We start from the raw sequence: 6,616 nt of genomic DNA, 5'->3' as shown, positions 1-6,616 counted from the left end.
GCAATGGGACACGGCCGTGTGACACGCCCGTGTGAGAAAGTCCAGGCCGTGTTGATTTCCCACGTGGGTCCATTTTCTCCGTTTTCAGCCCATTTCTCGCTCTTTTTACTCTCCTATGCTCTCCTAAGTATAAAACATGAAATTAAAGGATTAGGAGCATCGAATTCACCAAATCTAAGGAGAAACCATTCATAAATAGGCTAAGCATGGGATAAAAATATGTATAAATTACGGTTTATCAAATACCCCCACACTTAAGCATTTGCTTGTCCTCAAGAAAAAATCCTCAACTCATAATCAAAATAAATTCTTCTCAATTTATAATCCCTATCAATAATATCTTAAAATAATCCATAAGTACTCATACATTGAAAATTCAACTAAAAGTACATCAAAGTTTCAAACATTCCAAGTTGAACATTTTATCACAAAAACATAGGTGTCTCCCCTCATTTAAGTGATTACCTTTGATCAAAATATCATAGAGTTTAACATCCTCACTAAAGATTCACTCAAATCACTCAAGGTGTTTAAGGGTATCAATAAAAGCACTCATTAGTCAATATGAAAAGTTATTACCATAGGCTTGCTTGAAAATCAAATCTCCACCACTATATATTGAGCTGATACATTAATCAAAAAGGTATTTTAGAGGGTTGTAATGTGGCTTTGGTTAAGGGTGTGGTCACAAGCAAAAAGAAAAGGTTAGAATCGATATTGAATTGAAAAATCACTTAGCTAGAAAAATAACTAGTCATCAATTGAATACAAGCGAGCTTCTTCTCAAAATATGGAATTAACATTTAAGCTCAAAAACGACGCATTACAACTAATATGTATTAAAGTACATTCCTTTTTTTTAAGAACAAGTCAAATACATAGAAGAGCAAAACATAGCTAAGCAATTAGTTCAAATCAAATCTCGACAAAAATAAGGATCAAATTAGGGGATTTCAAAAATAATGGGTTATGGGTTAATATTGAGGGTAAGTTAATTAATGGTTTGTTAGGCTCAAAGGGGTTCACTAAGGGTTAATTATGAAGGTAGGCTTTTGTGGAGTGAGTGGGTTAAACTTAAGTGCCTTTATCATCTTGACATATCAAATCAAATGGTGTGGTCTTGACCTGCATAATCAAGCAAGTTCTAGAATAACAATTCAATACTGACGCACTCATAATGAAAGTGAGCATGAAAGGAATAAAATATGCTCTAAAAGCTCAAGATCTCACAAAAATTATGGCTTTTTGATGTTCAAACTTGTGAATTTCAACTCAAGATAATACCTAAACTTAGGGAAACAACCTAAAAGTTTTTAATTCTTCAAAAATCAACTTATCATGCTTGATTCCCTAATGTTCTAAAGTTTAAACAATCAATGCATAAATACTTATGTTTTAATTCAAGACATATTATAAAAATCTTAAATTAATCAAAATTCATTCTAATAGTGATATGAATGATTCACGTGAGAATAAGACAAAATTCAGAGATTTCTAATGATGATATAAAAGACCCCCACACTTAAGATGTACATTGCCCTCAATGTACAAAGAAAGATATATTGACACAGATAGATTAATAATCATAAGATAGGGAGAGAAGTGAAACTTCCTGAATGATGAATGAACTCCTTGAATTGGAGTCATGGAGAATAAACGGCCAAAGTAATGATGAAGGTGGAGGAGGATACTCCGGTGGTGGTAGAGGTTGGGTTCCACAAATGTTGCGCCAAAAGAATATTATATCTCTTGTTAGCTATGGTCGTGGTCGAGCAGGGCATGGCAATCGTGGAGAACCTTTCCCAGTGGAGTTCCAAGTTCCTAAGTAATAGTAAGCTTTAGAGCTCTTTATAACTGTGATAGAATCAGGAACTTTTTAAGGAAATATATAAAGAAGAATAATTACTCGTAATGAAATAACCGAAATTAAAAATTGTAAAATAATAATTGTAAAATCTAATAAAAATAAGCTTAAAGAAAAATAAAAAGTAGTCTTAAAATAGAATAAAAGTAACAACATAAAATAATAAATAAAAGTTTTTAAACATCTTCATCACTAGATGGTTCGCGAGGTGGGGGTGGCGATGAGATGTGGAAGTGCTGACAAATCTGCTGTAGAGTAGCATCAATGTTATCGAAGCGCTGAAAACACTATTGCTTGAATCAAGTAAGGCACTCAGAGATGTCAGTGTATGAAGCAGCCGCATGAACTGGACGAGAGAGGGTGGTGGTTGAGACGGTGGATCCTCGTGACGTGGAGGGACATCATCAGTAATGTCCTCTGGGTCCTCTTCCTCGGTATACTGGGCAAGGCGATACTGAGGAGGGTATGTGCCATGTCGTTTCTCGATCATCCTCATACTTAACATGCTCGAGATGCCCTGTACATCTGGCCGATGAGAGTGAAGGAGGATGATTGTGTTGCCGTGTTGAGGAGCCCAAAGTACCGAGCTAATCGAGTCACATAGGGCCCGATAGAGATGACCCCTCTCCTGTTTCGCTCCGTCTGGTGGCAAATGGCGAAGGTAATAAAGTAGGCGAGGTTAATGACATGCCCATTCGCCATACTCCATAAGAATTAGGCATCGTGGGTGGTGACGACGCCGGTGCTCTCTCGTCTTCCTGTCAGAGTGTGAGCCAAGATGGCGTGTAAATACCTCAAGGATGGAGGGAGAGCCGATGCCTTGGAGCGGCTAGGATAGTAGATGGCCGAGGCAGGGACGAGGTCCCTCAAGCATTTCGAGGGGGAGTAGTGGATGTGGCGGTGGAGGGTCTTGAGTTCATTTTCGTCCATGAACTCCTCCGTGTATAGCCCTAGAGCAATCCCGAACTCGAGTACGCTCAACTGGCGTACTAGACCACCAAGGAGGAACTGGACCGTTCTAGGATCGTTACAGTTAGTCATGATGGTCTGAAGATGGAACGTCAAGCAGAGCTCTAATGTGAACTCGAGATATGTTGGCTCGATGATCTCAAATAAGAGCCCCCACGAGTCAATCGTCAGGAGGGCTCGGACCGCGTCAGCCAAATGAATCTGTTCTAATGTGGCCTAGTCAATGCAGCGGCCCACACCTAGGGGTTGGGCCCGTAATATCTGATATAATTCCTCTTGGGGTCCCAAGGGAACTTGGAAAAACAGATGCCTGATCTCCATGGTAGGACCCGAGGATGACGCTGCTCTTTTCTTCTTCTTCGAGGCGGGAACAGCAGTCCTCTTACCACATGAGGATGACATTGTACATATGCTGAAAAATCGAAGTTCAACCAATATGTCTCAAAAATAGCACAGAAGTACAAAACAAAATAGGAATATTTCATGAGACTTATGAAATGGATGAAGAAAACAAAAATACTAAATATATCAAGTTATAGGATTATGGATCTAATGTAACGCAAATATGAATGAATACATATAGGTAAGCATAAATTTCATGGAACAAGGAAAAATGAAATAGTATAGCATAATGGAGTAACTAAAATGACAATTTTTATAAACAAGCATGAGTATTTTAATATTCTAACTATGAATATTCATTCAAAATAGTTCAATAGAGTAGAGAAATCATGAAATAAGCAACGTATTTAAAGAAAATAGAGAGAAAAGAGCGAACAAATACAAAAGGAAGGACATTGGAGTGTCGAAATCGATGTTGTAGGTGGCGCACGAGCATAGGGGGTAGGGCGTGTGAAATTGTAGCGACTAGGGTTAGATATTTTTGGGGAGGGAGATGATGAATAGTGAGGGGTTTATATAGATTTTGCGGCACACGGCCGTGGGATACGCCTGTGTAGCCTAATTTTTGCCCGTGTGTTTCGCGAATTTTGAATTTGGGTGCATCTGACATTCAGCCTACGCCCGTGTTCTTTGGGCGTGTAGGTGCACACGGCTGTGCTGCACGGCCGTGTCTTACTTTGTTCGCTTCTCCCATGCTCGTGTACATAGGTATACGCCCGTGTTTGTTTTGATAGTGTCGACCACGGGTGGATGGCACGGGCGTGTCGCATGCCCGTGTTACATTCTCAGTTTCAACCACGATTTTGAGGCGCGGACGTGTCTCACTCCCGTGTTGTTTTGGCAGTTTCGCCCACAACCATGTCGCACGGTCGTGGCAATTTATTGCATCCCGTGTTGGGGAAAAAATCTTGCCCTGTTCTCACAAGGCCTAATGCACGCCCGTGTGCCTGGCCGTGTGGTCTTTTGAAAGTCTGCGTTCCATGATTCGGTTAGTATGTTAGATGTTAAAAACTAAAATTTAAAGAAATTAACACTGTTAGTGCTCGGATTGCCTCCCGAGAAGCGCTTATTTATGGTCTAAGCTCGACTTACCTCTCTTCTGCATGGTCAAGATGGGGCGAGGAGTTTACACTTATCCCTGCTATAAACTTTATCAACATAAGGTTTAAGACAAGTATTGTTTACCTTAAATGTGTTGAATTTGGGATGATTTACCTCGACTGTACCATATGGGAAAATATTGAGTACCGTAAGAGGAATTTCTTCATTAGGTTCAGAAGTGGTAATGCGAGGATCTGCTGCATCTAGTAGTACTCTCTCTCCAACCTTAAGTTGATTTGGTGAAGTATTGAGCTCGTCCTAGCTCGGTTTCAGCTTATCGGGTATTCTTGATTTCTGTGTTTGCCATTCATCTAGCTCCTCGATTTGTAGCCTTCGTTCTTCATAGATGGGTCCTTTGTTGTTGTTTGAACACGGCTCATATACGTTCTTCATAACTGTTTCTTGCATAAAAGGTTTCACCACATGATCAGTACTAGTAGAATGATTTATACAACCACCTTTAATTTTTGATGTGTTACTCGAATTACGAGGTTGAAGGGTGATTGTTTCGTTTCCCACACAAAGTGTGAGTTCACCTGTACCAACATCAATAATGGTTCTAGCAGTAGCTAAAAAAGGTCGTCCTAAAATTAAAGGTGCGTTACTATCCTCTTCCATGTCTAGAACAACAAAGTCTACTGGGTATATAAATTTATTGATCTTAACAATAAAATCTTCATTGATACCCCTAGGAAATCTAATGGTTTTATCAGCCAATTGAATGCTCATCCTTGTTTGTTTGGGTTTCCCAAGACCTAGCTGTTTAAACATTTTATAAGGCATAACATTAATACTTGCCCCTAAGTCAGCCAATGCATTATGAACATCTAAACTACCAATTAAACAAGGAATCGTAAAACTCCCTGGATCTTTCAATTTATTGGGTAGCTTATTCTGTAATATGGCTGAGCAAACTACATTCAATTCCACATGCAATGCCTCATCTAACTTTCGTTTATTTGTTAAAAGCTCCTTTAAAAACTTGACTGCGTTTGGCATCTGCGAAAGGGCTTCAATAAATGGTAAGTTAATATGTAGTTTCTTTAAAAGTTTAAGGAATTTACCAAATTGTTCGTCCGATCGGTCTTTCCTTATCGCATTGGGGTATGGCACACGAGGTTTATATTCTGTACTCATCGGCTTTGGATCATTTTAGCCTACCTCATTCTTACCTTTGCTTACTACAGTTTTTGGCCTTGGTTTTGCAACTAACCCTTCCTCATCTTGAATGGCAATCGCGTTGAGTTGCTCCCGTGGGTTAGATTCAGTGTTGCTGGGCAGGCTTCCTGGTAGTCTTTCGGAAATCAACTTGGCGAGCTGGCCAATCTGAGTTTCGAGCCCCTAGATTGATGCTTATTGATTTTTGAGTGCCATCTCAGTATTCTAAAAATGAGTTTCTAACACCGAGATGAATTTGGTTAGCATCTCCTCAAGGTTCGGCTTTTTCTCCTACTGGTACGGTGGTTGTTGAAAGCCTGGAGGGGGTGATGGTCTCTGATTTCCTTGGCCTCCCCATGAAAAATTTGGGTGGTTCCTCCAACCTGCATTGTAAGTATTGCTATAAGGATTGTTTTAAGATCGAGGATTGTTACCCATGTAATTTAACTGCTCGTTCTCCATGTTGTGGCCATAAGGTGGGTGTTCTGAACTACTTGATCCACCTCCACTTGCTTCGCACTGCATTATTGGGTAAACCTGTGAAGAACTAAGAAAACCATCAATTTTCTTATTCAAGAGTTCTACCTGATTAGAGAGCATGGTGACCGAATCGACGTTATAAACGCCAGCTATTTTTGTTGGCTTTGTCCTCACGACTTGCCACTGATAATTATTCAGTGACATCTCCTCTATAAATTCATAGGCATCTTCAGGTGTCTTATTATTTATGGTTCCTCCAGCAGCTGCGTCAACTATCTACCAAGTCCAAGGGTTCATGCCATTGTGAAACGTTTGGACCTATAGCCAGAGTGGTAACCCATGGTGAGGGCATCTTCTCAAAAGGTCCTTGTATCTCTCTCATGCATCGTAAAGTGTTTCTAAATTCATCTACATAAAAGAAGAGATATCATTACGTAATTTAGCCGTTTTAGCCGGCGAAAAATATTTTAATAAAAACTTTTCGGTCATTTGTTCCCAAGTAGTGATTGACCCCCATGGTAACAAATTTAACCACTGTTTAGCTTTATTTCTCAATGAAAAAAAGAATAACTGAAGGCGAATGGCTTCATCAGAAATGCCATTAATTTTAAATGTATCACATAATTCCAAAAAGTTTGCCAA

The 6,616-nt window shown here is 39.6% G+C and overlaps 1 non-coding gene across 1 annotated transcript; it reads left to right on the top strand.

The window, feature by feature from the left end:
- Positions 1-6,308: 6,308 nt before the first annotated feature.
- On the top strand, positions 6,309-6,415 carry LOC121209141 (small nucleolar RNA R71). The gene has a single exon (XR_005904258.1). It is a non-coding gene; the product is annotated as a small nucleolar RNA R71 (small nucleolar RNA).
- The last annotated feature ends 201 nt before the right edge of the window (positions 6,416-6,616 follow it).

Source organism: Gossypium hirsutum, chromosome A10, assembly GCF_007990345.1.
Source record: "Gossypium hirsutum isolate 1008001.06 chromosome A10, Gossypium_hirsutum_v2.1, whole genome shotgun sequence".
Taxonomy (NCBI): Eukaryota; Viridiplantae; Streptophyta; class Magnoliopsida; order Malvales; family Malvaceae; genus Gossypium; species Gossypium hirsutum.
Note: the sequence above shows the minus strand (reverse complement) of the source record. Positions and strands in the feature narration are given on the sequence as shown.